Source organism: Lagenorhynchus albirostris, chromosome 6 (genome assembly GCF_949774975.1).
Source record: "Lagenorhynchus albirostris chromosome 6, mLagAlb1.1, whole genome shotgun sequence".
Taxonomy (NCBI): domain Eukaryota; kingdom Metazoa; phylum Chordata; class Mammalia; order Artiodactyla; family Delphinidae; genus Lagenorhynchus; species Lagenorhynchus albirostris.
This window is the reverse complement of record NC_083100.1, coordinates 11,189,458-11,197,258: the sequence shown is the minus strand read 5'-3', so window position 1 is coordinate 11,197,258 and position 7,801 is coordinate 11,189,458. Positions and strand designations below refer to the sequence as shown.

The window sequence follows — 7,801 nt, the reverse complement described above, 5'->3', positions numbered from 1 at the left end:
CATCTGAAGCATACCATTGTGATTTGTCTTCTCACACCCAGGCTGTAATGATTATTTTAAAAACAGAAATACATCCTCTGACGAGTCTGAATTTTGATGATGTAGTTCTTGGTATGTTTAGCTTTGGATGAGGAACTAGTTTTGTCTTTGATGATACGACATCAGTTGATGTCTGAGAGAAACACTATGCTAAGTAGCCTGACTTAGGTGATTCTGAGAGCAGGGCAGGTACCCTGAGGAGTGCAGGGGCAGAGGCCAGAGATGCAGGGGAAGTTGGGAAAAAAAGGACTCTGGCTATGAGGTAAAGCATGTAGTTGTGGATCCTGGTGAGATTTGAGGGTTGGTGACCAACATGGAAGCTGTAAAAATATAAGGTAGGAAAAATGGAAGTGCAAGTGGGCTATTCATCACACAAGCTGGTGTAGGAGCATCTCTAGCCATCACTGAGACTTCAGAGACCTTGGTGGGGATGTTTGGTGGCTGACTTTCCCCCAAGCTTCATTTGCAACAGGCTTGCTCTTCAGAACCCATTTTGCCAATCTGGTAAGATTGTTCTTCAGGAATTTGAGTGAGAGGAAATGCTGTGTCGTCCCCAGGGCTGATTGTGGTGTTGTCAATGATCCCAAACCATTTCTGTGGTATGTGGACCAAAGAGCATTTCAGCTGCTCAGGGGGTGCTTGTACAGGGGAGAGCAACACAGTGGAGCAGAGATATGTGAATAGGTGTGAGAGCTTTTAAAGAGGCAGAATCAACAGAATTTGGTGAAAGACTAGATACGGGTTGAGAGAAAGGAAGGATTCAAAGATGACTTTTTTAATAGATTGCCAGTTTGATGGGTAAGGAACAGTGGAGAAATTTACTTTTTGTGGGGGTGGGGTGGGCAGAGAAGATTAGGACTTGAGTCTGGGGCAATTGACACTGGAAGTGCCTCTGAGATACCCGCAGGGAGAAGCTGGACTGCAAGTTGGCTAAGTTCGGAGTCTGGAGAAGATTCCAAGCTGGACGTGCACACTGAAGGAACGAGTCCAGGCATATACATGTGGAAGTGGAAACCATGGGTGTGGATGTGAGCACTAAGGGAAAGATTGCAGAGTGAGAGAGGAGAGCTTTGGATCCAGGCTTTTAATAGACAACTTTTTTTTTTTTTTTTTTTCGGTACGCTGGTCTCTCACTGTTGTGGCCTCTCCCGTTGCAGAGCACAGGCTCCAGACGCACAGGCTCAGTGGCCATGGCTCACAGGCCCAGCCACTCCGCGGCATGTGGGATCTTCCCGGACCGGGGCACAAACCTGTGTCCCCTGCATTGGCAGGCGGACACTCAACCACTGTGCCACCAGGGAAGCCCCAATAGACAACTTTTGAGGTTAAAAAAGAAAAGAGGGTCATTTCATTTACAAATTTTATTTTCATTTCATTCCAAAAATTTTGGAAATACAGCCGTGAACATGTAGCTTCACAAGAACGAAAATGGCCAATTTAATGAGGTGGAAGGCACACAATAGTAACAAATGGGAAACTTTTGAAAGAGAATGGCTTCTTCAATTTGTATATTCATATTTACTCATCTGCATCTCGAAGTTTCTGTTAAAGCAGGGTGATTTCAACTGAATATTTGGAGAGAAAACCATTGAGGAGAAACGGAACAGGAGCTGGTAGTAATCAAGTGCCTTCTTGATTCAAAATCTCAAAGATTCAGCTGTGTTTCTGTGAAAATGAAGATCCCTTCCAACATGTTAGCATCTCTTGATTTGTTTCTAAAATGACTTTAAAGAGAAAAGCTAAAATTAGCAAATGTATTGGGTCAAATATAGTCCATAAGAATGTAAACAAGGAATAACCCCAGACAACCCCATTTGGAATCTGCAATGGCAACAACGAGGGAGTGACCACTGGTCAGGAGTCCTGGGTTGCTCCCTCCCCCTTCTCCCAAGATGGTACATAAGGGCTTCGTAGAAGGCGGCATCAGACCTCCCTCCCCTCCTGGGTCTCCCTCCTCACCTCTCCCGAGTCCTCTCTCCCGACACCGTGGGCAGCTGTGGCGGTGGAAGGGCTGCTGCCAGCAGAAGGGCTGCTGCCGGAAGCAATGCTGCTGCCAGATGGGCTGGTGCTGCTGGTACCCATTCTGTTGGTAAGACTTCCCTCCTTCCCATTCTGCTTGTTTTTCCTCCATTCTATGGTCCTGGACTCTCGTCCTGGCTTTCTTTTGTACCTCAAGTCTTCCCATCTGCAAAGTTTCCAAACTAATAGGAAACATCTAATGGAAAAAATAGGTATGCAGCCCAGCACCTGAGTAACTGTGCAAATCAGTAAACTCAGCTGAACAAAAATCATGATTCCTAATGTCTGGTTTTATGGATATGAATACATCCAACTGACTGCCATTCAGCTCCATCTTTGCTCCGTTTTTGCCTGTCCTCATGCATGGTTTTCTTTTCTTTTTTTCCTTTTGTGTTCTTAGTTATCACAGAATATTGTCCAAATTTTCTAATAAAATGAAAACTAGATGCCCATGAGAAAACATTCTTTTTGTCTTCGTTGTATTTGAGCACACTGAATCCTGGTTTGTCTGTTCTGAAACTTGAGAGAATTTATCTTTGAACAAAGCCTTTAAAACCTTCACAGCGGCAGCATCACAAGCAAAGGTCGGATAGGAAGCTCTGCCAGGTCAGGGGGGACTAACCTCTCCTCCCAGTGAAGCAGCACTTTGCCTCAGTGACTCCTCCCTCCCTTATACCCACGTGTGCAGCCTCTTCCCTGTTTCACTGATGCAACATGACACGGCCCATCAGCAGCTGGTCCGCAAGCCGAACAAGGCCATTCCCTTCAGGACCCAAATACAGAATTCAGTGGTGGGACTAAGACCACTTGGGCTTTTGACGGGTTTCTTTTACCGACATATTCAATCTGTTTCTTCTCCTCTTCCTATTCTTTGTGTATGAAGTTTTCAATTTTTTCAGTACACTGCAACATTCAATAAAAGATATTGAAACATTTTAAAATAAAACACATTAGATTGCCACAAACTCTCCCAATGCCTCTGTCTTCTCAGCTATCTTTAGCAAAGTAATAAGTGAAATGAAGGCCTGATGAAAGGAAGCCAAGGGGAAAGGAGGTTTTCAATGCATTTTTTCCAGGAGGAAGACTTTTCCCCCACTCTTTCAATTTAATTAAAAGCAACAGGGTAACCGCTTCTTTTCTTTTTCCTTACCTTTCTATTCCCTTCTTTCCCTCTCCTCTTCTTTCCCCTCCTTCTCCTTTCCTTTTTTCTTTTTCTGGTTCTTCTCTACAACTTTCTCCAATTGTGGAGATTTTGCTGTTTTATAAGGAGTAGAGATCGTAGGCTGAGATTTTGGATAGCAGTGGTTCAGTATTTTCACATTGATGCAACCTCTATGTTCAAAAAAGCAAAAAAAGATCTAGTGTGGATAACAAATAAAATAAGTTAATAGTATAGCTGGACTCAAAATCAAGATAAATACCCCCATGGAGAAGACACAGAATGAGAATGCAGAACGCAAGGCAGTAGCCGTGGCCTTGTCGGGTTCTGGGCCTGAAAATGGGCTATTAAGAGACTGGGGATATGATAGCAGAGACTAGATATCCCACATGAGATGGGAGACCAGAGCCACGCTCACTTTCAAGGTTAGGTGCCAGGGTGGGTCCTCTTGGGTCTTGAAAAATATCTACTGCTCTTTGCTGCCTGGGGCTGTGGCTTCTAAATTATTGTCCACCAGAGAGACTGGAGGATGGACACAGTCCTGAGATGGCAAATCTTTTCCTCCTGCTTCTCCTCTTCTTCCTCTCCCCTCCACTTCCCCCTCTTATTCTTTTTTTTTTTTTTTTTTTTTTTTTTTTGCGGTACGCGGGCTTCTCACTGTTGTGGCCTCTCCCGTTGCGGAGCACAGGCTCCGGACGCGCAGGCTCAGCGGCCATGGCTCATGGGCACAGCTGCTCCGCGGCATGTGGGATCTTCCCGGACCGGGGCACGAACCCGTGTCCCCTGCATTGGCAGGCGGACTCCCAACCACTGCGCCACCAGGGAAGCCCCTCTTATTCTTTTAAATATGAAATGTTCCATGACTTTGCATGTCATCCTTGCACAGGGGCCATGCTAATCATCTCTGTCTCATTCCAGTTTTAGTGTATATGCCGCATTTGAGACCACAGATTGACTTAAATCATCTGTGGTTTGAGGATAATCTATGATATCCCATGACTGCTATGGGATGGATCCTGGGGGTGGGGCAGGAAAGATAACTACAAAACTTCCAGACAGGAAGAAGCAGGGTGTGGGGAGTTGGGGTGAGAAGAGAAAGAAATGAAAACAAAACTACAACACCTCTTTAAGTAAGTCTGCAAACAAGTTTCAAACACTCTTTGTAGTAGGAGCCTCTAAGATGGCGCCCAATGATCCTTGCCTCCAGGTGTTGACACACCTGTGAAATCACCTTCTCTTGAGTATTGGTTGGATCTAATGGCTAATGACCACAATGCCACACAAATCGTAGGATGTCACTTCCTTGATTAGGTCATAAAGTCTGTAACTTCCACCTTCAAGCTGACTCTTGATTTCTTGTCTTGTACACTTTGATGAAGCAAGCTGCCATGTTGCAGAGACCCACATGGCACGGAATTGAGGATGGTCTTCAGTCAACAGCCAGAAAAGGATTGAAGACCTCGGCTCAATGGCCCACAAAGAACTGAATTATGCCAACAGTCACATGAACTTGAAATGGATCCTGACCCAGACAAGCCATGAGGGGACCACAGCCCAGTCAATACCTTGACTGCAGCCTGTAAGAGACTCTGAAGCAGAGGATCCAGTTAAGCTGTACCCAGATTCCTGACTCAGAAACTGTGAGATAATCAACGTGTGCTTTTTAAGTCATAAAGTGTTGTAGTAATTTGTTGTGCAGTAATAAATAACTAATGCACATTTGGAAACATCTAATGTTGAGAAAGAACAATGAAATAAAACTTAGGACATGAATTCATTTCAGATGAAATTGACTTTATAGAACTGGCAATGTCTTTTTTTTTTAACATCTTTATTGGAGTATAATTGCTTTACAGTAGTGTGTTAGTTTCTGCTTTATAACAAAGTGAATCAGTTATATGTATACATATGTTCCCATATCTCTTCCCTCTTGCATCTCCCTCCCACCCTCCCTTATCCCACCCCTCTAGGTGGACGCAAAGCACGGAGCTGATCTCCCTGTGCTATGCGGCTGCTTCCCACTAGCTATCTATTTTACATTTGGTAGTGTATATATGTCCATGCTACTCTCTCACTTCGTCCCAGCTTACCCTTCCCCCTCCCCGTGTCCTCAAGCCCATTCTCTAGTAGGACTTCATGACCATTTTTTTTTAATTCCATATATATGTGTTAACATACAGTATTTGTTTTCCTCTTTCTGACTTACTTCACTCTGTATGACAGACTCTAGGTCCATCCACCTCACTACAAATAACTCAATTTTATTTCTTTTTATGGCTGAGTAATATCCCATTGTATATATGTGCCACATCTTCTTTATCCATTCATCTGTCAATGGACACTTAGGTTGCTTCCATGTCCTGGCTATTGTAAATAGAGCTGCAGTGAACATTGGGGTACATGACTCTATTTAAATTATGGTTTTCTCAGGGTATATGCCCAGTAGTGGGATTGCTGGGTTGTATGGTAGTTCTATTTGTAGTTTTTTAAGGAAACTCCATACTGTTCTCCATAGTGGCTGTATCAATTTACATTCCCACCAACAGTGCAAGAGGGTTCCCTTTTGTCCACACCCTCTCCAGCATTTATTGTTTGTAGATTTTTTGCTGATGGCCATTCTGACTGGTGTGAGGTGATACCTCATTGTAGTTTTGCTTTGTATTTCTCTAATGATTAGTGATGTTGAGCATCCTTTCATGTGTTTGTTGGCAATCTGTATATCTTTGGAGAAATGTCTATGTAGGTCTTCTGCCCATTTTTGGATTGGGTTTGTTTTCTTGATATTGACTTGCATGAGCTGCTTGTAAATTTTGGAGATTAATCCTTTGTCAGTTGCTTCATTGGCAAATATTTTCTCCCATTCTGAGGGTTGTCTTTTCGTCTTCTTTATGGTTTCCTTTGCTGTGCAAAAGCTTTGAAGTTTCATTAGGTCCCATTTGTTTATATTTGTTTTTGTTTCCATTTCTCTAGGAGGTGGGTCAAAAAGGATCTTGCTGTGATTTACGTCATAGAGTGTTTTGCCTGTGTTTTCCTCTAAGAGTTTTATAGTGTCTGGCCTTACATTTAGGTCTTTAATACATTTTGAGTTTATTTTTGTGTATGGTGTTAGGGAGTGTTCTAATTTCATTCTTTTACATGTAGCTGTCCAGTTTTCCCAGCACCACTTATTGAAGAGGCTGTCTTTTCTCCACTGTATATTCTTGCGTCCTTTATCAAAGATAAGGTGACCATATGTGTGTGGGTTTATCTCTGGGCTTTCTATCCTGTTCCATTGATCTATATTTCTGTTTTTGTGCCAGTACCATACTGTCTTGATTACTGTAGCTTTGTAGTATAGTCTGAAGTCGGGGAGGCTGATTCCTCCAGCTCTGTTTTTCTTTCTCAAGATTGCTTTGGCTATTCAGGGTCTTTGTGTTTCCGTACAAATTGGGAAATTTCTTGTTCTAGTTCTGTGAAAAATGCCATTCGTAGTTTGATAGGGATTGCATTGAATCTGTAGATTGCTTTGGGTAGTAGAGTCATTTTCACAATGTTGATTCTTCCAATCCAAGAACATGGTATATCTCTCCATCTATTTGTATTATCTTTAATTTCTTTCATCAGTGTCTTATAATTTTCTGCATACAAGTCTTTTGTCTCCTTAGGTAGGTTTATTCCTAGGTATTTTATTCTTTTTGTTGCATTGGTAAATGGGAGTGTTTTCTTAGTTTCACTTTCAGATTTTTCACCATTAGTGTATAGAAATGCAAGAGATTTCTGTGCATTAATTTTGTATCCTGCTAATTTACCAAATTCATTGATTAGCTCTAGTAGTTTTCTGGTAGCATCTTTAGAATTCTCTATGTATAGTATCATGTCATCTGCAAACAGTGACAGCTTTACTTCTTCTTGACAATGTCTTTTAAATAATATTTTTTTTGGATTTTCAAGGTGATAAATAAAGGGATCACTTCCATAAAAAAAGAATAAGAATTTAGAAGGCAAATACAGGTAGAAATGAAATAAGAATAGGTTGATATCAAAACAACCAATCTGAAATCTTGGGAATAAAAATATGCAAGTTGAAATAAAAGCTCAAGCAACAAAATAAATGTGGGCACCATCAAAGAGAGAATTTGTGAATTGTAAAATTGATATGAGGTGTTTACTCAGCACACAGCAGGGAGAGATCAAGGCCCATAGTAGAGAATAAAGTCATTTGTCTCAACATTCTATCTAATCTGGGAAGAAACATTTTGAAAACTTTCCCAGTGGAGCTGCCTCCTATGCCCAAGCATTTCTTCCCACTACCCCTAAACTCATTCGCCTTGGACTTAAATTAAAGACACCTGGGTGGATTAAATTTCAGGCATCTTTTATCCTTGGGTGGATTAGTTTCCAGGCAGCTTTTACTCTACTAAAAACATCAGACTCCAAATTATCACAAAGCAAATGTCAGTGTTTTCCATTACAACTTTGAGTGAATATTGAGTTGCTTAAAATTAATTTGAACACCTCTGCTTAGACAGATCAAGTAAGAATTTAGTAGACTGTGCATCTGTTTCTTTTCTGGGGATGCTAACTAGCCAACACCACAGGTCTCTG

At 41.9% G+C, this 7,801-nt stretch overlaps 1 non-coding gene across 1 annotated transcript; it reads right to left on the bottom strand.

Annotated features, from left to right (window-relative positions):
* Positions 1-4,058: 4,058 nt before the first annotated feature.
* On the bottom strand, positions 4,059-4,162 carry LOC132522556 (U6 spliceosomal RNA). The gene has a single exon (XR_009541293.1). It is a non-coding gene; the product is annotated as a U6 spliceosomal RNA (small nuclear RNA).
* Between the last annotated feature and the right edge of the window lie 3,639 nt (positions 4,163-7,801).